Source organism: Panthera uncia (genome assembly GCF_023721935.1).
Source record: "Panthera uncia isolate 11264 chromosome B3 unlocalized genomic scaffold, Puncia_PCG_1.0 HiC_scaffold_1, whole genome shotgun sequence".
NCBI lineage: Eukaryota > Metazoa > Chordata > Mammalia > Carnivora > Felidae > Panthera > Panthera uncia.
The window spans coordinates 4,040,081-4,065,899 of record NW_026057582.1 but is presented as its reverse complement, the minus strand read 5'-3'; the positions used below and the strand labels follow the sequence as shown (position 1 = coordinate 4,065,899).

General features: G+C 47.3%; 3 non-coding genes across 3 annotated transcripts; all 3 read left to right on the top strand.

Moving 5' to 3' along the window:
• Positions 1-470: 470 nt before the first annotated feature.
• On the top strand, positions 471-547 carry LOC125910638 (small nucleolar RNA SNORD112). Its single transcript, XR_007454132.1, has one exon. It is a non-coding gene; the product is annotated as a small nucleolar RNA SNORD112 (small nucleolar RNA).
• Positions 548-21,381: 20,834 nt separating this feature from the next.
• Positions 21,382-21,453, top strand: LOC125910594 (small nucleolar RNA SNORD113/SNORD114 family). The gene has a single exon (XR_007454092.1). It is a non-coding gene; the product is annotated as a small nucleolar RNA SNORD113/SNORD114 family (small nucleolar RNA).
• Positions 21,454-24,566: 3,113 nt separating this feature from the next.
• LOC125910592 (small nucleolar RNA SNORD113/SNORD114 family) lies at positions 24,567-24,638 on the top strand. The gene has a single exon (XR_007454089.1). It is a non-coding gene; the product is annotated as a small nucleolar RNA SNORD113/SNORD114 family (small nucleolar RNA).
• Positions 24,639-25,819: the final 1,181 nt, after the last annotated feature.

Genomic DNA, 25,819 nt, shown 5'->3' with positions numbered 1-25,819 from the left:
CCCCCCCCCCCCCCCCGCCCCCCCCCCCCGCCCCCCCCCCCCCCCGCTGTTATCAGTTTCAGGTGCACGGCTCCAGATATTTTTCTGAGCACTTATGTACGTATATAAATAGATCTCTGAAATAGATGATTTTGTTTATTTTTTACACAAACTACATCACAGTGTCCGTTTCCTTCTGCGTAGCTTAGCATTTGTCTCCACACAGGCATCCGCTTGCAGATAATAAAGATCGACACAGCGTTCCTTAGAACACACCTTAGTACCCTGTAATCTGCGTGCACCCGGGTTGCTTTACCCCCCTCACCACTGCCCTGAAAGCCCCAGGTCCTTACCCCGTGGGGACGGAGCGTGGCGGCAGGTGTCAGTAATTTCTGAGCTCGGGATCTGAGGATCAGCTCACAAGTGTTTATGACATTATCACAAATGAATATATGGATGCATAAATTAGCAAAATAAAAGAGGGCCAAGCCTGGACCAATGATGACGAAGTGTTTAGGAACAAAGAATCATGATTAATCCAGTTCTGCGCAAAATACTGAGGTCCATTAAAAGACAATAGGTCTCCGCTGTTACGTTCTTTTTAAGAGCTGTTTAATATTCCGGGGTATGTAAGCACCATTGTTGATTAGACCCTCTCCTATTGTTCAAAATCCCAGCTGTAAACGTGCTGGGGGGCAGCGGGGGAGGGGGGGGTGGGGGAGAATGTGTCCGGATAGAAGCTTTGGTCAAAGTCCTGGTCGTTTGGGTGGGGGTGGGGGTGGGTCACAGGCTCGTGGGTGTTTGTTCTATTATTTATGCAAAGAAATAAAAGTGAATCCATAAAATAAAAGTGATCCTTGCACAAATGAATGAGCACGTCATGAACCGAAGTTTTAATTCATACAATTTTGCTCAACCGATGCCCACTGAAAAGGACCTGAGCCGTTCCCGTTTTGTTATTGCTAACAGCCCTGCAACGAGCTTTTTTATAGCTCGGTCTGTAAACACATCCGTGGCTGTTCCTTTATCCCAATTTCTTGGAGGTGGGGTAGCTGGGTTAAATGGTTTGCAAAGTTTATTTTCACCGTGTGATCTTTCTTAAATGCCATTTTGACCTTGTCACTGTCTTGCTTTTAAATCCTCCCTCTGACTTCCTGGAACTTCTGGGATGTGATCCAAAAGCCTTAGCCTGGCACGTAGGACCCTTCGGGGTCTGGGTGGGAGCTTCCCAGCCTCTCCCCTCACCCCTGGTCCACCCCCACCCCTGCAGGCACACTGCGGGCCTGAGCTACTGCTCCTGTCTGTGTGGGCCCTGCCTTTTACACTTGGGGGCTTTGGCCGTGACCTTTCAACCAGCTTCTCTTGAGCCCTTAGGACCAGGCTTTGAAATGCACCCCATGGTGAACTGCCCCTAACACCTCCTTCAAAAGTCCAGCAAAGTACAGTCCTCCCAAAGGGCAATGCCTCATTGACATGTTTTCCTAGTTCAGGAGAAGGTTTTGCATTTTTCTAGAATTCATGACCAGCCACATGTTAATCCCCCCCTTTCCTTTGTCCCTGTCCAGTGCCCTCGGCCCCCTGTGTTGCCCGGATCTGACTTCCCCGGACTGAAAAGACCTCCCATTTTCTCCTGAGGACTGAGCCGTCTGCCCTGCACACTGGGTGAGTGCTATGAATGCCTTCAGACCACAAACACACGCTTGGGAGCCCAGGCCTCCCCCCACTGCCCCAGACTGCTCTGTCCTGCCCTCTGGGGTGCAACACCAGGTTCCCTCCATGCCTGCCACGAGGACCCCAGAACCCTGGGTCGTGGTCCGTGAGTGAGGGATGATGGCATCTCCCGGGCGAGTGTGCTGTTGATGGGTTTGGGGGACATAATCATGGCCTGGCAATGGTTGATTGCGTCTTTTATGACCTTCTCCTTGCCAGAGGGAAAGGGGCCTGGTCCCAGAACCTAAGAAGGAGGTAAGTCTTCATATGTGACAGCAGAGCCACCGGCTGGGGGGATGGTGAGGGTTCCAGGGACAGGGTTGTGTTCGAGGAGCACAGGTTTTGGGGCAGAGGGACTGTGATGCCAGATCCGCATCACCCTGGGGTCAGAGGGCCTCACCTGCCTGTGAGAGGGACAAATGTCCCCCGAGCTGCTCAAGGTTTTGGTCCTCTTTTTCTCCCCCCCAGGGTGGTGGGTGGGAGCCACCCTGAGAAGCCGGCCATCTTGAGCACAAACCCAGCTACAGAACGGACATGGCGTGCATGTCCTTGGCAAGGCCCCAAGAATTCCTGTGCCTCAGTTTCCTGATCGGAAAAGCATACGTACACACCGCGTAGCGATAGGCATAGTGAGACAATAGCAGAAATAAATCACTCAGCGCAGTAGCGGCTGGAAAACAGGAGCTTTTCCCATCTCGGCCCGTCTGAAAGGCTTCACCTTCCCTCCCGGAGACCCGCAGAGGAAAATAAAAAGGCTGGAAGAGTATGAGCAGGGAATAAAGGCCCCAGAGCAGACCCCACCCCCCACCCAAGGGAAACACCGGCCTTTCTCTCTCAACACCCCGGGGCCGGGGAAGGGCTGCCCCCGCCGCCTTTCATTGGGTTCTCCTGAAAAGTTTGGCAATAGTTTATTTTATTTTCTTTTTTTTATAAATATATATAAAACGTCAGACTGCTCTTCAGGCAGATTTTTTAGGCTTGTGTTTTATAGACTTTGGCAAGGGCGGCTCGGAAGGAACAGTGGTTATAGTCTCCAGAGGTTAATAATTCCTGGAAAAACTTCTGGCTAAACCGGACTTCTCCTGAATTTCACAGAAAACGCTCCCTGGGCCGGGCCCAGACTGAAGGAGGTTTTTGTGCGTAGGGCAGCCTTACCTAGTTCAAGCACGGGCTCGTGTGTTGCCTTTTACACAAAAGTGAACTTCCTCGGCTGCTGTGGGGCACAAAGACTCCTCTCTCCAGAACGTTTGGTTTATTTACTCTGCAGTAGCTCACCCAGGGCTGTTTGTGGAGCTGCTTAAGTCCCTGCCCCTCTGCCCTCTGCCCGCTACCCCTCTGCCCCGTAACCCCTGCTTCATGCTGAAACCCCCCCCTCCCCACCCCCTCAGGCAGGGGCAGGGACACAAGGGCAGGGACAGGGACAGAAGCAGGGGAGCCCGCCTCTTTGTGTCTGGAGCTTTAATGGGGAGGGGAATAGTGCTTCCCTCTCAGCAGGAGCCCCTTCCCCAGCCTGCCTGCGCCCCTGCAGCCCCTGCAGCATCGGGGGTTAAGAGGTTTGCTGCCCTGTGGCCTTTGCCTGGTTAGGGATTGGGGTTAGGTGACTTTTCAGACCCACACCAGTGCAATTCTGAGCTCTTTCCTTGCACCACCCGCGACCCCTGACCAGAAACCTTTATTTGCAAAATTTCTCATGTGCGTGACTTCTGTTCCGCACCCCGCATTACCTCCCCTCCCCCATGTAATGCCGCAGCGACAGTTACGCATATGCAAATACCATTTTACCCAACATTTTCGAATGACAGTTTCAAAGCAATCCTTTAATAGATTAAAAAAACGAGAGCAGTGACAAAATAACAACAAAACCCCCAGGCTCTGACTAGCAGTTTCCCCAAGAGCTAACTCGCAGCTCCTAAGGGGGGCTGCGGGGGGCAGTCTGTCTGTCTGTGGGGAGCCAGCCTTCACTCTCCACCAGCAACACGCTGCTGCCCCCCCACGGCGGGTCAGAGCAGCTGTTGGGACCCCGACAGTGCCCCGGCTGGATTGGATTATCCGGAGCGGGACAATTAGGCTGCAGTGACAGGAGCTCCATCCCTGGGTCCCCAGTGTCTCTGCCCTCCCCGAATCCTACTGTCCCGTGGAAGCGTGTCCCCGCCTCGAGGGTGAGCTAGGGCAGCCTGGCCATTTCACAGACAAGGAACCCGGCCGGCCCCTCTGCCAGCCTGTCTCACACACACACACACACACACACACACACGCACACACACGCACACACACACACACACACGCACACGCACACACGCACACACACACGTGCACGCGCGCTGAGTGCCTGCACTGGAAACAAAGACAAGAAAACTCCTTTAGAAACTGCAGAACAGAGCCTCGTCTGGGGAGGGGTCCCCTGATAAAGGCCCCATCCGCCCAAAGTTCCTGGGAACCGAGCCTCCGTGAATGGGCCTGGAGAGCCAGCGCCCGATGCGCCGTGGGCCTCATTCATCAACATGCAGGCCCCTGGGCCCCGTCACCGGGCGAGGGGGCTTTCACGAGTCCCCAGAGCATCCAAGTCATGGTCCAGCAGCCGGCTGAATCCGTGGCTGCGGCCCAGCCTCCAGAAAAGGGCCCTGCTTTTCCCATGACCGGGCGGCCTCTCCACTCACCAGACCCCCCTCCTCCTACTTCCCCCGCAGGAAGGCTCCCCCCACCCGCTGCACCAGCCTGTTGCCCCAGAGAGGACCCAGGCCAGCCTTTCTGGGCCTGGGAGCTGGGGCGGGCACTTGGCCACTCCAGGTGGCTCGGCCCGGCCCCCCCCCCCCCCCCGCTCCCCCCCAGATGGGGAGTTGGCTGCAAGACAGCCCCCCGCCTCCCCCGCCCCCGCCGCCCCCGCTGGCCCCGAGCACTCACCCCCATTCTCTGCTCCTCTCCCTCACTGCCTCATTGTGACAGAAGCGCTCCACCAGCCATCTCGGTGCCTTTGCCATTCAGCTCAGGGCAAGGTACATGGGAAAGTCTGTGCATCCTTGCTCTGACCCCAGCCTGCCTCCTCTGCAGCCAGCCCCGCTCGGGACTTAGCTCTCTAGGAGCTTCTCAGAGGCCTAGACGTGCGGGCTGCCAGCCCGGGCAGGGAGCCTTGCTGCAGCCTCCCGGCCAAGTACCGGCCTGCCTCTCTCTGCTCGGATGCCTCCCGTAACAGGGAGCTCCCTCTCTCCCTGAGCAGCCCGCTCAGGGCTCGCACACCGAGCTGCTTTGCCGAGCCCTCCCCTGCTTCTGCCTCTGCCTCCGCCGCTCCGCCACAGCCCCCTGGCCCCCTCTGCCCTCGGCTCTTTGCAAGGCGGCAAGCTCACTTCAGCCTTCTCGTCTCCGGGCTGACTAGCAAGCCCCCCACCCGCCGAGGGATCAGATTTGGGGTCCCCGTCCCCGTCCCGATCACAGCCGTCTACACCTGTCCCGGGCGCCTCTGCCCCTGCCCCGCTTGGGTCTGGGACGGAGCCCCTTTGCCCTGCTGTTCTGCCGAGAGCCCAGGGGAGGGCGCGGGTCTCCCCTCCCAAGTCCAGCTGCTCGGATCTCTCTGTGAAGCGGCGTCTGAGCCCTCCGTTTTTTATGGCCCCTTTGCTAGTTGCCAGGGAGAACGCTCTCTATGCAACCCCCTGCCTTTTCTGCAGGAGCCGCTGGCGGCTGGCCGGCCCTGGTCAGCCAGCAGCAGCGGCAGCAGGCGGCCGCGGTGGGGCTGGGGGGCTCCCGAGACAGACACACCAGCCTGAGCCGGACTCCCCGCTTCCTAGCTGTGAGACCACACGCTTCCCTCTGCTTTTCAGAGCCTCGGCTTTCCCCTGAAAAGTCGATCAGAGCGGGGCTCCCTCCCCGTGAGACGGAATGAGATAAGAGTGGCCTCGCACACATCAGACACTTCACGAACGCTTACGGAGTAGACAGCGGGGCCCAGGGAGGGAGGCGCACATGTAACAAGTCGCGCGGGAGGAGGAAAACCGTCTGGCCTTTCGGGAGACCCTGCCCCGAGTACAGACGGGAACCCCGCCTGCCGGAGACCCCTCTGTGGGCTCCACCGCACGAAACATGTCAGCCAGAGGCAGCCCCTGGCCTGTGAGCTCACAGTAGATGCAGCAGGCGGCAGAAACCGCATTTATTGCATTTTCTGCATTTCTTGCATCAAGAATTCGCGTTGTATGTAACTGCACCGGGGGCCCCAGGCTGAGGCAGGAGGGAACACTTTTCCCTGCCGCTGCATAGAAGGGCTAGCTTAGGCAGTGGTGGGGGGCCTCCGGGAGCCAGAAACCCAGTGGGGTCTGGGCATCCCACAGACTGTGGGAAACGGCCATCCACCCATGCGCTCATTCTCCAGACCACCACAGCGTACCTACCTTCTCAGGCCCAGACCCGAGGGGGAGGCTGGCCACCAAGCAGTGCCGGTCAGCTTCCTGTCCTGGAAACTCAGCCTGGTGGGGGAGAGACACAGGGAGTAAGTCACCATGCATCAAGTGATCAAGGGGGGGATGATAACAGTGGAGGTTTCTTGGAGCCCTGCCTAGGGGCCGGGCTGTCTGCCTAGGACTCACCCCAGTGAAGACTCTGAGCACCAGCCTCGTAATCCCCATTCAGTTGGTGAGGAAACTGAGGCAGGGACATGTGAAATCCCATACTCACCGTCTCTCAGCTGGTGTGAGGTCGGGCTAGGATGGAACCCTAGGCTGTCGGAAGCTCCCCACCACACCCTGCTGCCGAAGACTGTTCAGCAAGGCAGTGCTGAGTGCTGGGGGGGCGTGGGTGGGCAGGGGATAGATTGATTAGTTATAAGCACCTCCCAGCGGTGCTTGAGATCCCAGCTCCTCTGTGGCCCAATCCGTTTGAAGGGCAGATTCAAAATTAGGTGGGAGCACCTATGGGCAGAGGCTTATGAAAATGGCATTATTAACCTGATGCGGAGAGGGCCCTGCCCACCTCCAAGCAGATTGCAGATAGAGACGGAGGGGGCTGGGGCTTGTTTATGTGGACGGTGCTTTAGAGAGGATGGAGTTCATGGCGGGGGGGGGGGGGGGGGGGGGGGGGGGGGGGGGGGGGCACTTAGGGCTTCCTCCTGGGAGGGACTGGCTTTGGGGGGGGGGGGGGCAGGATGGCTGAGAGCGGGGGGAGGGGTGGGGGGGAGGAGAAGGGGAGTCATCAGGGCAGCCCCTCACTCAGGGAGCTGCTCTAAGCTGGAACCCACTCTCGGAGGGAGGGTCTCCAGCCCCTTTTCTGACAGGCACAGGGAACTACGAGCCTCCCTGCTCCTCAGTTTCCCCAAACGTGAGATGGTGATGGAAACCAAATGTCACTGTGAGAAAAGCCCCTGTTCCCACAGCCTCCCTGCACCCCCCCCCACTGTTCCAGTCCTCAGACACCTGTCTGCTTCGGAGCAGTATTCAACAGGAGAGCTCTGGCTCCGGGGAGGGAGGGCCGAGGGAGGAGGGAGCGAGGAGGGCGCGATGGGGAGGGAGCGAAGGAGGGAGGAGAGCCGTGCCCCCGACTCAGAGAGGCGGTGAGCCAGGTCTGCATCGGGTAGGACTTGGGCCACTTAAGATTTGTGCCAACTCACGGTGCAGTGGAATCAGACAGTCTGAATTCTTCAGACACCAGCCAAGAGTCTGTGGCGCCCCCAGGTGCCACAAGGGGGCTGCCTGGGCCACATTTTTGAGCCCGGAAAGTGAGGAGGGGGAGACAGTCAGTAGGGGCTGGTGCTTTTGCTTTTGTAGCTGCGCTTTTAAATGCGGGCGGGGAGAGGGGGCCAGTCCCTGCCCCGGGACAGCTGGGAGGGGGTGACAGCCTCTGACTCGGGGTGGCTGCAGGCTGCACCCCTCCCTCACTGAGGGCTGTGCTGCAATGCAGCAGGCTGCCTGAGGGTCCGGTGGGAGGAACTGTCCGCTGGGTGGCCGGCAGACTTTCCAAAATGGGGAATGAGGGGTGAGGGAGGGAGCGTTTCCAGGGTGGCGAGGTGTCCAGGAAGCCCCCCCTCCCTGCTCCCCCCGCCCTGCGCAGAGAGTCTGGCCGCTGTGGACCGGCCAGAACTGGGGGAGAGGTGGAGGGGCCTGTGCTGGTCCCTAGAGTCTGGGGAAATTGTTTGGACCTGGGGTCTAGTGTTTGTCGGTTTGCGGTGGGAGATATGACTGATGCAGAAGGGGGACGCTGAGAGAGGGGGGAGAAAGGGGTTCAGGACAGCGGAAGCAGCTTGATACACAGTTTGAGGGCAAAAGCACTAACTCTTTTCCTTCCAAAAAACCAACTAAAAAATAAAGCCAGAGGAAAAAAAAAAGGCATTTGAAAGCTAGAGAGCTGAATCCCTACCAGCCAAGCTGGGCTCAGGAAGGACTCCTCAGGTGGACTCCTCAGGACTCCTCGGCCCTGGAGGAGGGGGGTGCCGTCAGGTCCCTTTAGAGCCAGTTAAGAGGTTGACAGGACACCCCTGGGGGGCAGGAGGGTCTGAGGGGAACATGGGGCATCTGAGGGAAGCAGGAGGGTCTGTGAGGGGCCTGGAGGGCCTGGGGGGAGCACGGGGGTGGGGTCTGAGGGAGGCAGGAGGGCCTGGGGGTGGCTGCTGGGCATCGTGTTCCTTAGCACCCTTGCACCCTGCTACTTTTTCCTTAATCCGCCCAACTCAGAACGGCTTGCTCCCACCAGCCCTGGCCCCTTTCTTGCACCCTTTCCACTTAAAAAAAAATTTTTTTTTACTGTTTATTTTTGAGAGAGACAGTGAGAGAGAGGAAGAGGCAGAGAGAGAAAGAGGGAGACGAAGAATCCAAAGCAGGCTCCAGGCTCTGAGCTGTCGGCACAGAGTCCGATGCGGGGCTCGAACCCACGGACCGTGAGATCACGACCTGAGCCGAAGTCAGGTGCTCAACCGACCGAGCTACCCAGGTGGCCCTACCCTTTCCACTTTGGAGGCATTTGTTCCTATGAATCAGCTCCCTAATAGCCCCCAACATTGAGGTTGGACCCTGGGCCCCTTTGCTTTTTTAAATGGCTTCCCTTTTCTTGCCCCCTCCCCTCCTGCTCTGTATTTTTACCTGTTGGTCTTTAAAACCTTCTATTCCGTAAACTTTGAAGCAACACAAAAGCAGAGGAAGGAATACCTATTTTTATTACAATGCACACAGTTTTCACATTGCTGCCACCCAGGTGCCAACAGCTGTCAGCCCCTCTTGTTTGGTCTGAGCCTTGTACTGTCCTCTTCCAACCCCCAACCCCAGACTATTTTGAAGCAAACTCCAGACACCATATCGTTTCCTCTGAGCACATTTCAGTGCATATCTCTAAAAAAGAAGGACTCTTTTCTGTTTTAAAAACATAGCCACAATGCCACTTTCACAGTTAAAAAATTAACAGCCTTTCTTTAATGTCATCCAACATCTATTCAGCCTTCAAATATCCTCAGTTGACTCATAAATTTCTCTTGCAGTTGGCGCGTTCGAAGCGGTGTCCAAAATCTTTCCTGCATTTTCAGGGGGGGGGGGGGGCGCTGGGCTTACAGAAGGTAAGTGCAGCCACAAATCCAGGGGTTTGACTGTGTAACCCTCCCCTTAAGTGAATAACCCAACCTCAGTAAATCTCAGTTTTCTCACTGAAAATGGGGCAACTTCTGGGTCTCCCTAAGGGTCATTTAGAGGATTAGAGACCATGCACATGAAGCCCCCAGCCCTGTTTCTGATGGGTGCCAGACACTCAGCAAATAGGAGGTGCTAGAATATTCTTTTTTTTCTTTTCCTGGAAACAATTTATTTATTTATTTATTTATTTATTTATTTATTTTTGAGACACACACACACACACACACACACACACACACACAGAGTGCAAGCAGGGGAGGGGCAGAGAGAGAGGGAGACACAGAAGCCGAAGCAGCCTCCAGGCTCTGACCTGTCAGCACAGAGCCCGATTCTGGAAACATTTAAAGGGGAGTTGGGCCAGGGTAGGCAAAAGAGAGCTAGCTATCATCCACAAAGCAAAAGGGTCCCAGCAGTCCGGGCCCCCCGAGTGCCGTGGGTGAACCACATCTGAACAAGGGCAGTGCAGTCTGGGGACTGGGACCTCCGGCTGGCTCAGAATTCCACCCAACAGCAGACAGCAACCCTACCAGGGACCTACCAGGGACCCCACTGGTTGCCGGTCCACTAGGTGGCACTTTCTGCTGCGAGTCCAGGAGGGACCAGGACCCCGAACTGCTCTGGCCACCGCCCATCTCTGGATGTCCCGGGGGACTGCACACCAGTAAAACACTGGAGATTCAAAATATAAAAATAAAATGCATTTCTCTGTATGTCTTGCGAGATGTAGCGGTTTCTTCTCTTGTATAGATCCTGGCCCACTTGCAGAAACAGAGGGGAGGAACATTTGCTCAGGCCAGGCATTGGTATGTCCACTCTGTCTTTCAATCGTCACCCCAGCTGTAGCAGATTTTCCCTTTATTTCACAGGTGAGAGGACTTTGAGAGGTTAGTGACTTGTCCAAATTCTGCTAGGAAGCAAGACCCAGGATTCCAATCCAGGTTTGTCTGATTCCTGTACATAATGGAGAGGTGGAAGGAGGGATGGGGGGTCTGATGGAGGCCTGCCTCCGTGAGGCATCAGCAGGTGGAGAGGTGGTGTGGAGGCTGATGCCTGCTGGCGAGATGGGTGAACAAATTCACGTATAGAGAGTGGAAAGATGGATGAGGAATAGAGAGTAGTTTCTCACCAAGATCAAAGGCTTTCTTGGTCTCTGAAGAGATGTTTCCTCTGAGTGGAGCTTGCTGGTGAAGCTCCTGCGTTTTGTTCTGCCTCTGAGTGTACTGACTGGCTCAGGTGGCTCTGGGACAACAGGTCTCCTGCCAGCTCACAGACACCAGGCCCTGGCTGTGGTGCTGGAGCTTCTCAGCAGTGACTCTCAGTCCCAGCGGTTTTCACACTATGATGAGAAACAGCAGGCAGCCTTCTTCTGCTGGCTCGGGATGACTAAGCCCTGAGCCCAACCACATGCCCAGTCCTTTGGTAGCCACTTGGCATAATTTTATCTCCCCTAAATCATCACAGTGACCCTCCATGATAGCAATTACCATCCTCAATTAAGATACAAGAAAATTGAGGTTTAGGAATGATAAGTGACTTGCCCTAAATCGCGTAGGGAACCAGGATTTGGACCTTAGTCTGCTTTTTCCTTCTAAACTCCTACCCTCTTCCCATTTCTTTTTCTCTAAGACCGTGCCTGAAAAAAAATTTCACTCCTTGGGGTTAACCCTTGTTAAACTCACCCTCCTGGTCTATCAGGGAGCTGAACCTCTTATCCCCCAGACTCTAAATTTATTTCTCAAGTAACACCTTCTCTAGTTTGTCCTACTTGTGACTATCACACATATAAAGGTCAAACACACCACTGACCTCTTGCAGTACAATTCAGTCAAATTTCCAGTAGTTCCTATTAGGACTGAATGCTAAGGGGAGCAGGTGTAAAAATGACTCTAGAGCCTGGAGGTATACAAGGAATCAGTCTAGAGGGAATCAGACAGAGGGCTGAAAGACAGATCAGCAAGCCTCCCTGAAGGCCTGGCTCAAATTTAGCCAGATACGTTTTGATAATCTGCTTATGGGCTAAGTCCTGTTATACATATCCCAGATGCTCAGGCTTAATTCACGGGTCTGACATTGACTAGTTTTGTGAGTATTTAACCTCCGTGCCTCAGTTTCCTCACTTGTAATATGGGGATACCAAAATACCTTATTAATGAGCATTTGAAAATTAAATGATTTAAACATTTAAAGTGCTTAAAACAATGTTTCCCATATGGTTAGTGTTCAATAAATATTTCATGATCGTTAAAATTATAATTGTCGTAACTGTTTTTATTGAGATGTTCAATATCTCTGGCTGCTAAGATCATTTGACATGTTCTGCGGATAGCTGGGGCATATAGCTCAGAGAGGCATGTGAGTTTGCCTTTGGAGAGGCAGTCAGTGAAATAGAAACACATGTATTAATTTAAGACTAGAAGACTTTATCTCCAGTTAGGGAAATGAGAAATATATACACCAAATGGATATGATCCATCTAATGAAATGTTAAGCCTCGGAATAGGTGAAAGTCCCCTGAAGGAATTTCCTTGGAGGTATTGAGAATTACAGAGAGATTGAATGGGAGCTGAAAAGAAGCTGAGGAGGAGGGCAAGATGAGCAATCAAGTTGTCTTGGTTCAACTTCATGGCTTCTAGAAGCAGTGGGCAAGTTCCCTAAGCTCTTATATATATTCTTCTCAGATTTATTTCTCTATCTGTTTTTTTCTTCTTTTTTTTTTTTGGTCGGGGGGAGGAGAAAATAATCACTTTAGAAATGTTTCTTTATTTGCTCTTTTGAGAGTGGCCAGCTGGAACAAAGAATTGTTCCGTTGAGTCTTACCTCATGGAGGCCATGAGGACTGGGAGACCTCCTCCCCTTTATGGGTAGAACGTTTGCCACTTAAGCCTAGGCAGTGGACAGCTGCATGCGGGGGTGTTCCTGGGGGAAGGGTACCTCTGGATGCCCTACTGGCTAAGTGACAAGGTATGGGGTTAGCATCTGTGCTTACTTGCTGGCTACGATGGGTGCATGATAGGATTTTAGCATGACCTGACGCAGTGTCTGTGCAAGTCCTGTGGGAACTGTCACCACTGCACCTTCTCTAAGAAGGACGGTGTATTTATTCACCCAGGGCTATTAGTATACCCTGGAGATGCCCTGTGCTCCTGAGACTGTGTGGGAGGTCAGACGAACCCCTCTACTCACCCACACACGTATTCACACACTCACCTTGTATGCTGACAGTGGGGCATCAGAGAGCAAGAACTCCAAAAATGAGGCAGTGGGGAGAAGTAGGGATGACAAGACTCTGGAGCTCAGCATCTTCCTTGCTGTGTGACCACTTGTAAGTCACTTAAACTTTCTGAGGCTCAGTTCCCTCGTGTGTAAGATGGAACTAATAATGTTTGCTCAGATATCACCTTCTCGGTGGGGTTTGTGTCCTTCTTGTTGCTTGCTGTCCCTTTCCTGCTTTATTTTTCTTCATCGTTCTTATCACTGGCTCGTATACCCCGTATCGTACTTATTTATTTTTAATGTTGTCTGTTCTGTCTCTACCCAGGGGATAGTAGCTTTCAGAGTTTGTCTGTTTGGTTCATTGCGGTATCCCAGGACCTAGACCAGTGCCTGGCACAAAACGTGTGCACAGGACTTTTGGAGGGGGTGGGGGAGAAAAAAAGAGATGCTGTTGAATTGCACCCACCCCAGAAGACTGGCGATGCATGCAAAGCAGGCAGCATGGTGCCTGGTGCAGAGTAGGCATTCAATCAATATTGGCTAATTATGATTATTATGTGTAATTCACAGGACTGCCGTGGGATCAAACGAGATAATGTATGCTAAGGCATGCTGTGAACACTACGTGCTGGGTACAGGAGGTACAACATTAACGATCCTCTGCTCCTTGGAGGGAACTTGCACTTAAACTCTATGCCTTTCGCTTCCATACCACCTGGGAGGGAGGGCAGACTGGTGGGTCGTTGCCACCTGAGACTCAGAGAGGGGAAAGGCCTTGGCCGAGGCCGCGCAGTGTGATGAAGGCAATGGCAGGAGCCTAGGTTCCCAGCCTAGCTCTCTTCCCATGACTCTCTTAGGAGAGTCCCCAAGTGGATACATGTCTGTGTGTATTACCTGATACACACGTATCCGTAACATGTGTACGGTTTTAAACGTAATTGATTTTTAACTTTTTGTGTCTCAAGAGTGGCACCGTGGTCAGCGTGCTGGGCACCTACCAGGCCTGTCTGGGAGGGTAGGCAGGAAAATGGCTATATTGTCAGTAAGGGTCAGAGCAGAAGCCTTTGGAGTTTCTGGGAAACAATTTGAACGTCAAGGATCTCCTGGCAGAGACCCCCCCCCCTCCGAGGGCAGCCCCATTTCATGCAATGAATTTTAGTTTTCGAAAGCGCATCCCTTAGATGGATTTCTATTTTCCAGGGCACTTGTTTAAGCTTTGATGCCGTGTCCAAAAAAGAACAGATCCCAACAATTTCCTGCCCGAGGCCCATCCTTCCCGAAACCCTCGGCTTGGCCTCAGTGTCGAGATAATTCGTTTCTCTAATCAGATTTGGGCGGGGGGGGGGTGGCTGTTTGGCCAGTGGGGTGGGTGGGTGGGTCGGGGAGGGGGGTGTGCAGGGTGGGAGCTGCTTGAGGAACTGTCGGTAGCTCTCTGCACCCTCACGCTGGACCCACGAGGGTGCCGCTGTCCTCAGTCTACAAATCGCCCAAGTCGGGGCACAAGACAGAGAGGCCAGGTCACGTCTCTGCAGTTACACAGCTCATGAGTGCCTGCTGGGGTGGAACCTGGTCTGTCTGTCTGTCTAGCACCACAGCTCGGGCGCTGCTACAGAGGGAACAAAGATTTGGGTGAGGGGCTCAGAGACAGGGTGGGGGTGAAGGAGTTTACTTGGTTGCCTTTGGTGTGAAAAATAATGGCTACTTCTGCTCAGGGACCAGGGCTGGGACTATCTCACAGATGGGGAAACAGGCATAGAAAGGTCAGTTAACTCGTCTGATGTGGCCCAGCTCGTCCGGGGTTGAGGCTGGATTTGGAGGCAGGTAGCGTGATGTGGGCACGTATGCTCTCACCATTGGTAATGGGGCCTTATGACGGTGAGCACGTAGTCATGCGAATTAGAGATGGCACACAGTGTTCCAGGATCTGGGTTTGAGTCCTTTTACTATCCCCTGGCTGGTGTGCTCTTCAGGCAGTCGTATGGATTAATTGTCCCCCTTGACGGAGGCCTGCAGAGGCCCCGCCAGCCGCTGCCCCACGGAAAATATTTGTAAAGAATACATATATGTGATAGAATTTTATATACACGAAAGGGGGAGGGGAGGGCACTCAGGAGGCTTGGGAGTGACCATTGAAGGCAGAGGGCAGCAAGGGGCTAAGAGTGGGGGCATTGGAGGTGGGGGCCATGTGGTTGTTTATGGGTTTCAAGAATCAGTGAAATGAGAGGGGGACGAACCGCCCTGGGGCAATGGCCAGAAGCAACCCTGAACCAAGGATCGTGATTAATTCTCCACGACCGAGGGACGCAAAAAGAGATTGGAGTGGTTTGTGGTTATTAATTTTATTATTAAAATAATAAAAGAATAAATAACATAATGAAGACCTTGAATATGGCAATTGTGAGAATGTCGGACAAAAGATTATGATGAATCTAGGTCTGCTAACTTGACATTAACAAACAAGAAACGTCTAGGCTAGTTTCTTCCTTTGAATGGGGTTTTGTGTTCCATAGAATGGGCGCACTGGGATTTTTCACCAGAGAGGAAAGATCTTTGTGGGGAGGGAAACTGTGGATGGTTGTAGGTGGGGCTTAATGGGTTTTACTGAATAGTTAAAAATGAATGAATGCATAAATAAAATTAAAGAGGTCCAAGCATGGGCCAATGATGAGGATGTGTTTTTAAACAAGGGTTATGAGTAATCTGTTCTAGCCAATGGTAGTTATTAAAAAGCAAAACAAAACAAAACAAAACAGAGACAAAGCCCAGTAAATACAAAGGTGTTGGGATGGTGGTAGGAAGTGTATCAATAGTCCTATAGACCAGTCATTGGTCTTGAGCTAAATGGTGGATTCAAGTGTGTTCGTTGTATAGTTAAATATGAATTAGATGAGTAAATAAAAGAAATGACAGAATGAAAGAGGGCTGATAATGAACCACCAAAGATAATGTTTTATGAATTATGGATTCAGATGAATCCACTTAGGTATAATTGTGGACCACTTAAAACCATAAAACGAAAACAAAGTTCTTACCTCTGTGGATAAGAAGCATTGGTATATAAGTACTAACATAAGTACGGATCGCTGTTTTGGTTCTGCATTAGTGCTGACCTGATGTGTTTATTGTATTTTAAAAAATAACTAAAAACAGTAAAAGGGATAAGTAGGAAACAATGAAGCGATTATACCAGGAATCAAAGATTGTTATTACTTCAACTCTGCATATCTGAGTCCATTAGGAAGAAGATCTGGGCTGGTTTCCTTTGTGGGTAAGAGCATAGAGACAGATACTCGTAATGGGCGTCATTCTTTTTTTTTTTTTTTTTTTTTTGATTAGGTTTTGCATGTGTCTTATAAAATTGTTAAACAAGAAGATGTGTACAATGAGAACTACGCTTAGGCCAATGGTGATCCTGTGTCATGAACCAAACTGTGATTTAGTCCTGTGCTGCTCACCTGACGACCATTAAAAAATACCTGGGTTGTTTCATCCTTTTTAATAACTGTCTTGTGTTCCACAGAACAGAGGCCCCAGAGTGGGTCTATTGACGCTCTGTTGATCGAGATCTTGGCTGTGACCTCTCTGGCAAGTGAACCATGGATCAACCGACATGAGTGATGGTTCGTGTTATTGTTGTAAGCTGGGTGGTTGGCTGATGGATGTGTCTGTATTATTAAACGTGAATAGGCACAAATAAAATCCAAGATGGCCAAGCATGGACCAACGGGGAGACTGTCATGAACCAACGTGATGGGTCTCATTTGGCGTAAATCATTGCCGTCTGTAAAAAGAAACAGTTATATTCGTGTACATTAATTGTAGAGATGTATATATGTGTACGGAACATGTATATCTCTTTATATAAATATAATTGTTGCCTTTTCTTATTAATCTTGGGTCGAGGGGTGAGTTCGTGTGTGTTTATTGATTTATTAAAAATAAATGAATGCATGCCTAAATAAAATAGGAAAGGATTAAGAGTGGACTAAGACAAGATTTGTGATATGATTACATAATCATACAGATTTGAAGGACATTGAAACAAAAAAATCTATGCTATTTTACCTAATTTAATAGCATTTTACTATTAATGCATACATTATGGTTTATATAGACACTTCCGCCTGGATACATTTGGGGTGTTTACTCGGTGAAAGCGATGCTCGTAGAGGCATAGATATTTGTAGTTTTCTATTTGTTGGGTAAGATTCATAAGTATTGTTTTGTGATTTTTTAAAGGCTTAAATTAAAAAGGGCCAAGTGTAGATGAATGAGGATAATGTTTCATAAACTAAGGCTGATTATTTTAATTCTATACAGGTGAAAGCCATTGAAAATGAGCCAGGGTGTTCATTTTTTAAACGGTTGCTTTCTCTTGCACGAAATGGGCATGCCATAGTTCATTTAATCATGCAATATTTATGAGAATTTTGAATCTTATTTGGATGGATAAGGTACATTAAGAAACGTAAGTAACAGTTGATGTTCTTAAATCTTTGGCTGGAAAGTTTTTGAGGGTGTTCATAAATAAGTAAATGAATGGATGAACAGATTAAGGAATAAAACCAGAGATGGAAAACATGGACCTATGACAATAATATCTCATTATCCCAGAATTAAGATTATTCAGATTCTGTGCAGTCGGTGCTTCAGTTCAAAGTCCAGACCATCATGATTCACTTCTGGTTTGGATGTGACTCTCCTCATGCGGAAACTTCTAGAGATGGGATCTCTGTCCTCATGGGGTAAACAGGTTGTGTTGGAAACACCTCCATACTTCCCTGTTGGAAAGGAAGAGAATAGGAGACAGAGAAGTGTGGAACCCTACCGGGGAAATGATGTGAGGTCTCCCTACCTGTGGCCGTCACTTTATAGGAAAAGAAGAATAAAGACAGATGTTGGTAATAGCCATCATTCTTTTTTTTTTTTTCCTTCTTTTTTTGTCCATCAAATTTGGAAGTAGTGGGGTTTTTTGTTTATTTTATTTATTTTTGGTCATGGTCATCACTCTTATTTTAGGTGATCAATTCTATGGTATTCCCCAGAATAACAATTGAGAACCATTAATTGGTCAAGTCAATTAAAAATAGAGTGCTGTTTTTGGGTCAATGATGAGAAGGAGGGCCAAGCATGGACCAATACTGAGAATGTGGTACAAGCCATGGATTGTAGCTAATCTGGGATTTCACAATTAACATTAGTTTACAAAGTTTTAAATGTAATACCTTTCATTTTTTTTAATACTTGGTTTCTGTTCTACAGAAAGAATGCACTAGAGCTGATCCGTCATCTGGAATGATACACAGCTCGCCTCTGTGGGTAAGGAGCCTGGAGGCTGATGTAAGTGACAGTTCTTGCTCTTGGTTGGAATGGTTTGCTCATGGATGTTGACTGTATTACTTAAAAGAAACAGGTACTTTCATATGTTGGTAATACGGGAGGCCATGCGTGAACCAATGATAAGTGTGCTATGAACCAAACATCACGGGGAATCCAATTCAATACGACTTAATTCCGTTAAAAATATGCTAAAGCCTTTCCTTGTGTTATTGGTATTTTAATGTTTCGGGATTAAATATTGTACCACTGTTGATTTAAACATTCCCCTATTGATATAAAAACTCTATGCCGTTAACTGGTTGAGAGGATGGCCCTGGAGAGATGGACAAATATTATCAGTTTTCTATTCTGAACGATGGTGGATTCATAATAGTTCATTGTGTTATCTTTGAAATACAAATGAATTAAAACAAAGAGGTATGAACAGGCCAGTAATGGGTATGTAGAAAGCATGTTGATAGACTCATCTGCTGTTGACCTTTATAGAGAGATATATAGCATATTATTTCTGTGGGAAATTAGCCTATGGACATGTGCCATCCAATAGAGTGGCCACTAGCCACAGGTGGCTCCCAAGCACCTACAATGTGGATAGTCTGAATTGAGATGTTGATCTATTTTGAAAATACATACCAAATTTAGAAGATGCACTCCAAAAAATGTAAAACATGTCATTAAAATGTGTTTATATAGATTACATGTTTTATTTTTAAATTTTTAAATCTTTTTTTGTTTTTGAGAGAGAGAACACGAACAGGGGAGGGGCAGAGAGAGAGAGGGAGACACAGAATCCGCAGCAGGCTCCAGGCTCTGAGCCGTCAGCACAGAGCCCGATGTGGGGCTCAAACTCACAAACTGTGAGATCATGACCTGAGTTGGAAGTCAGATACCCAACCAACTGAGCCACCCAGGCACCCATATAGATTACATGTTGAAATTATAGCATTTTAAGTTTAAATAAATTTGGGTTAAACATACAATTATAACTGATTTCATCTGTTTCTTTTTACTTTTAAAAATGTAAAAGATGTAGATTCTACTATTTTATTTTAATTTTTTTATTTGAGAGAGAGAGAGAGACAGAGAGACAGAGAGAGACAGAGAGAGATGGGGAAGGGCAGAGAGAGGGAGAGACGGAATCCCAAGTACGCTTTGTGCCTTTAGTGCACAGCCTGATGCGGTGCTCGAACTCATGAACTGTGAGATCGTGACCTGAGCCAAGATCAAGAGTTGGTCGCTTAACCAACTGAGCCACCCAGGCACCCCTAAAATATAGATTCTAGAAAACTGAAAGGTTTATGGGTGGCTTGCATTATGTTTTATTGGCCGGCACTACTATGCTCCAATGATAGCAACTGGAGTCAAGGATCTTTTCCTTTGTTTTTCTGATCCACAGATATTGATTTATTATTGGTCAGTTAATGGATCAGTGGAAAGTAAATTGACAAATGGGAAAAACAGGGAAAAGCACACACTTACTATTAATGTATTGAAGTGAGCATTATTTTAAAATTTTTATGATGCACCGGAACTGTAAAAACAATGTGCAGGGGTTAATCCCCGTGGTTAATGAACATATGAATAGATGTGTGTACTAATCAGTGCTGTTGTATTGGGTTGTTGGTGTCCTGCTGTGTTTCGTTTTTGTTTTTAAGGAAAATGACCTGCAAGGAACAAGTAGCTGAGTAAATAACTAGATAGAAGAGACTGAAACATGGTAAGTGCTGAGTGAGCACAGCATTGTAAGCAAAGGTGTTGGTTAATGCAGATGGGCACCAATGGAATCCACTGCAATAAACGCCTGGTCTCAGTTTTGTGGGAAATGAGCCTGTCATCAGAGGTTAGAGAGATTGCAGGGTCTTAATCTTAGACTTTTGAGGCTTGCGGGTATTGATTATGTTATTATTGTGTAAGTGAGTCAATGAGTAAATCATTTAAATAAATGTATAAATGAACGAAAAGAGAGGCCAAGTATGGACCGATGATGAGTGTGTAACACGGACCAAGAATTATTATTAATATGTTTTTGAAATACTGAAGTCCATTAAGAAAAGAAAGCACTGATGTCTGTTTGTTAAAAAGGGATGTGAGAAATAAAGAAGAAATACAGAAGAGAAATACATAAGACAATTGAAGAAGACAGATGTTGAAATTATGTCACATGCTAAGAATTATGATTAATCCAGTTTATTTATTGAGTGCATTAAATGACAACAAAGGTCTGGTTGGTTGCCTCTGTAGGTAATGAACAAGTGGACAGATACTACTTTTATTGAGAGTTTTTGACCAGTTTCTTTAGATTCCAAGCTAGGGATTGTAAGGGAATGAATGAGTATGTTTATGACACGTTCGGTTAATTAAAAGGGGACAAATCATAGACCGGTGATGGACATAACTCATAAAGCGAGGGTTAGGATAAATACAGTCTTTGTTACCAGTGTCCATATAAAAAACAAAAAGTCTAGGCTCCAACCTATTTATTTCAGGTTGACAGATAGATTCATGTCATATTATTTCACTTTGGGCTGCAGGTAGATTTACTCTTGTTAATTATCTTCTCAAAGATAGATAAATCATGAGTTAATCCATAACTAATCAAATTAAATAATAAATAAGCAAATAGACAAATACGTAAAGAGGCTTAAGAATGAGCCCTTGTGAAATGTGCCATGAAACAAAATTTCATATTAATCTAACTTGGAACACACAAGGTCCTTTTTTGTTTGTTTGTTTATTATTTTTTAACTTAAATTTTCGTTTGTTAACATTGATGGGTATTAAGCAAGGTCCTTTTTAAAAAAAGGTGAAAGGAGGCACTTCATTCACTTTACATGTCTGTAATATTTCATTTTATATTCTGCCGTTCCTGATTTACGCATTCCACCATTGATCAAGATTTGAGTTTCTTTTCTTTTTTTTAAAAGTTTATTTATTTTGAGAGAGAGAGAGAGCACACAGGCGTGTGTGTGTGAGCGGGGGAGGGGCAGAGAGAAAGAGAGAGAGAGAGAGGAGAGAGAGAACCCCAAGCAGGCTCTGCACTCTCAGTGTAGAGCCCGATGCTGGGCTCTATCTCACGACTGACTGTGAGATCATGACCTGAGCTGAACTCAAGAGTTGGACGCTCAGCCGAGTGAGCCACCCAGGTGCCCCAGAGATTTGGGTTTCTAACATGTTGAGAGAGATACACAAGTAAAGATGGAAAATTACTGGTAAAGTAAAATGAGATGGTCCTGGATTTTCTTTGTTATGTATTTTAAAATTTGAACAAATTAAAGAAAAGGAGGGCCACGCAGGGTTATGATGAATGTGGGTTTGCAGAAAGAATGACTGATCTATATGTGTGACAGTAAGTCCACTGTAGAAAGAGATCTGGGGGATTAGCTCTGGGGGAAATTAGACAAAAGACAGACATTAGTAATATTCTTACATCTTATTCTTGCTTTGCTGTGATTTATGAATATGAACAAGTGATTTTTAGTCAATGAATGAATGAATGGATGGATGAATAAACAAATGTATAAATGAGTAAATGAAAAAGTCCCAAGCCTAGACCAATGATGAGTACCCTGGGGTGTCTGAACCAAGGATTTTGATTAAACCCTATAACTCTGAGGTCTATCATAAAAACAAACCTAATTTCTTTCCTTGGTGGGACATGAACCGGGGCAGAAATCAGGAACATAGGTGTCTTGCTTGTGGCTTTGTACACCTTGGGTAAGGGTCTTTTTATTAGTGACTCATTGTTTCAGTACGTAAAGAAATGTATCTATGAACAAAGACAACGAGGGCTAGGTCTTTACCAATTATGAGAGTATCTAATGAGAAATAAATTATTATTAAAAACATTTCTGAGGAGCTGAGTTCCAGTAGGTTAAGAGTCTAAGACTTTTTTTTTAACCACGTTTCATCAGGAATATGTAGGCAGGTATAAGTATTGCTTCTGGGTTGGTGGTTGTTAATTTTATTACAAATTTTATTAAGAAAAGGGGGGGGGAAGGGAAACATAATAAATGATTGATTACAGATGTACTTAAAGAAGATCGAGCATGGGCCAATGAGAGATAGGGTTAGATGAGTTATTCTCAATCAGTATCATTTTTTTTAAAAATTTTTTTAACGTTTTTATTTATTTTTGAGACAGAGAGAGACAGAGCATGAACAGGGGAGGGGCAGAGAGAGAGGGAGACACAGAATCGGAAGCAGGCTCCAGGCTCTGAGCCATCAGCCCAGAGCCCGACGCGGGGCTCGAACTCACGGACCGCGAGATCGTGACCTGAGCTGAAGTCGGACGCTTAACCGACTAAGCCACCCAGGCGCCCCTCAATCAGTATCATTTTTGAAAACGACCCATTTAATTGTTTTTCTGCGGGTATAGAGTTTATGGGAAGATGTTAGTATTATTTAGGTATGTCCAGGGATGTAGTTTCACAGAGTATCGAGGATACTGTTATGAGTGAGCCAAGGAAGAGATTATTTAAAAGAGGGCAAACATGTATCAGTGAGGATAATACGTTATTACAAGAAGATAATTATTACCTTTGTTCTACCCTTCAGTATCCATATAAGTAAAAGGGGTTTCTTTGAGGCTCTGCTCACTTTGGGTAAAGGGTGTAGAGCTGATTACTTTTCATATTTAGACCATTTTACATTTTTTTGAAAAAAATAAGAGAACAAATTTTTACATGAGTAAATAAATTAAAAAAAACAGAATAAATTTATAAAGTAAGGCCAGGCACGGATCATTGATGAAAATATGTCAAGAAATGAAGATATAAATTTATAAAATTCTTATCAAGGAAGAACCATAAAAAAAGACAGTTTAGACTAGGACCTATGCGATTGGGGTTTAACAGACAGAATATGGAACAGGTATAGTTCTGAATGTGGAACAGGTGTCGTTCTGAATTCTTCCACTAGGTTGTCGGTTTAGCAGTTGTCATTGTATTACATGCATTATAATTAAAGAGGTCAGTAAGGGGTGCCTGGGGGGCTCAGTCGGTTAAGCATCTGACTTAGGCTCAGGTCATGATCTCACAGTTCGTGGGTTCGAGCCCCGTGTTGGGCTCTGTGTTGACAGCTCAGAGCCTGGAGCTGCTTTGGATTCTGTCTCTCTCTCTCTCTCTCTTTGCTCCTCCCCTGTTCACACTTATGTGTGTGTCTCTCTCTCTCAAAAAATAAATAAACATTAAAAACTTAAAGAAGTCAGGAAGTAAGAGGGCCATTTGTGGGCTAATCGGAATATGGTAAAAAAGGGATTTATGATCCATCTACTACAGTAGGACTGAGAAGTCTTGAAAAAAATCTAAATCCATACTGCTTCTTCCATTTTCTAAAATCTGCTTGTTACTCTGCAGAGTCAGCATACCCAGTCTGATTTATCCACTATCCCGTGATGAAGATCTTGGCTGTCACTTTTATGGATAAGGAACAAAGGACTCATGTAAGTGACAGAGTTTGTGTTCTTGGTTTGGAGGGAATTCCTGTGGTCCATGGGATTGTTTCAGAGGAGCAATGGCCTGTGGACACATAAATGCAATCAAAGCACACCACACGTGGAACACGACTGGGAATGTGTATGAACCATGGATTAAGAGTAGCCTACTTCAGGGGCGCCTGGGTGGCTCAGTCGGTTGAGCGTCCGACTTCGGCTCAGGTCATGATCTCACGGTTTGTGAGTTTGGGCCCCGCATCGGGCTCTGTGCTGACGGCTCAGAGCCTGGAGCCTGCTTCAGATTCTGTGTCTCCTCTCTCTCTGCCCCTCCCCCACACGTGCTCTCTCTCTCTCTCTCTCTCTCTGCCTCTCAAAATAAAGAAAACTAATGAAAGAAATGTAAAAAAAAAAAAGATTAGCCCACTTCAGATGGAACTGGAGAGTGTTATGCTAAGTGAAATAAGTCATACAGAGAAAGACAGATACCATATGTTTTCACTCTTATGTGGATCCTGACAATCTTAAGACCATGGGGAAGGGAAGGAAAAAAAAAAGGTTAGAGAGGGAGGGAGCCAAAACATAAGAGACTCTCAAAAACTGAGAATAAACTGAGGGTTGATGGGGGGTGGGAGGGAGGGGAGGGCGGGTGATGGGTATGGAGGAGGACACCTGTTGGGATGAGCACTGGGTGTTGCATGGAAAACAATATGACAATAAATTTCATGTTAAAGAAAAAAAAAAAGATTAGCCCACTTCAGTATAATTGAGATCCACTGAAAACAAAGTTTGAGGGTTTTGCGTTGACTTTCACAGCGGCTTTAATATTCTGTTTTATTTTTGCACCCCGTTTTAAGAACATTCTCTATTGATAGCTATCTAGGTTGTTACGTCTTTGAGGACGGAGCACCTGGGAAGCTAGAAAGTATTGTCCGCATTCTAGTTCTGGAGTCAAATGGTAGGCTCAGGGCACTAGTTTCAAAATACGAAGAGCGTAAGCGAAAGACGAGCAAGCAGAGAGTAGTGAAATGCGTGGGATGGATGGCAAGTTTATTGATTAATCCATATGTGCAGCACTGAGGTCCAATTAAAAAGGGATCTTGTTTAGTAGCTCTGTGGGAAATAAGCTTGTACACAGCTCTCTGCGATATTCAAAGATCTTGTCCCTGGGTTTCTGTGATTCATAGGAAGTAATTTTTTTTTTTTAAACCAGTGAGGCCAGGAAGGAAATAATCAGTAAGTAATGCATACACAGTCAATACACAATATATACATAAATAAATGAAGAAAAAGAAGGTTAAGCTTGGATCAATGATGAGTAGTTCTGGGGTATATGAATCAAGAATTTTGATTAAACCCTAAACTCTGAGGTCCATAGAACACTGTGTATTAACTGTAGAGGAACTAGAATTTACGAAAGAAAGAAAGAAAGAAAGAGAAAGAAAGAAAGAAAGAAAAGAAAGAAAAAGAAAGAAAGAGAGAGAGAAAGAAAGAAAGAAAGAAAAAGAAAGAAAGAAAGAAAGAAAGAGAGAGAAAGAAAGAAAGAAAGAAAAGAAAGAAAAAGAAAGAAAGAAAGAGAGAGAAAGAAAGAAAGAAAGAAAGAAAAAGAAAGAAAGAAAGAAAGAAAGAAAGAAAGGGAAAGAAAAGAGACCTAGTCATTCTCTCTAAGGGAATAGAGTCCAGGGCAGAAGTTCAAGCCCATGGGGGATCCGGTTCTTGTGTCTTAGTGATTTTTGGGTATGGATTGTATTGGTGTAAGTGAATCAGTGAATGCACGAATAAATAAATGTGTTATTGAATGAAGACAAACATGATCACACGTGATTGTCATGAAACAAGTATTACTCGTGATATGTTTGTTTAACACCATGTTTCAATAGAATACATAGGTAAGACCTGTTGTCCTCTTCAGAACACGTGGGAGGTCCAGAGGCGTAAGAGTGCACACAACTATATGTACATGGGCATGCACGTCTGGATTGCTGGGAGTTTGCTGGTGGTTGGTTTCATTAAGAGGAAGGAAGGGTCACCTGGGTGGCTCAGTTGGTTAAGCGTCCACCTCTTGGCTTCGGCTCAGGTCATGATCTCATAGTTTGTGAGTTCGAGCCCCGTGTCGGGCTCTGTGCTCACAAAGTGGACCCTGCTTGGGATTCTCTCTCCCTCTCTCTCTCTCTCTCTCTGCCATGTAAAAGTTATAAGCCTTATTCTTTTTCTTTCTTTTTTTTTATAAGAAAGATTTTCTTTTCTTCTTTTAATTTTTTAATTTTTTGTTTTATTTTTTAAGTTTATTTATTTTGAGAGAGAGAGAGTGAGCAAGCAAGAGGGAGAGTGAGCGTGTGAACACAGTTGGGGAGGGGCAGACAGAGACGGAAAGAGAGAATCCCAAGCAGGCTCAGTGCTGTCAGTGCAGAGCCCCGAAGAAGGGCTGGAACTCATGAACTGTGAGATCATGACCTGAGCTGAGACCAAGAGTCAGACGCTTAACTGACTGAGCCACCCAGGTGCCTCAATTTCCTTTCCTTTCCTTTCCTTTCCTTTCCTTTCCTTTCCTTTCCTT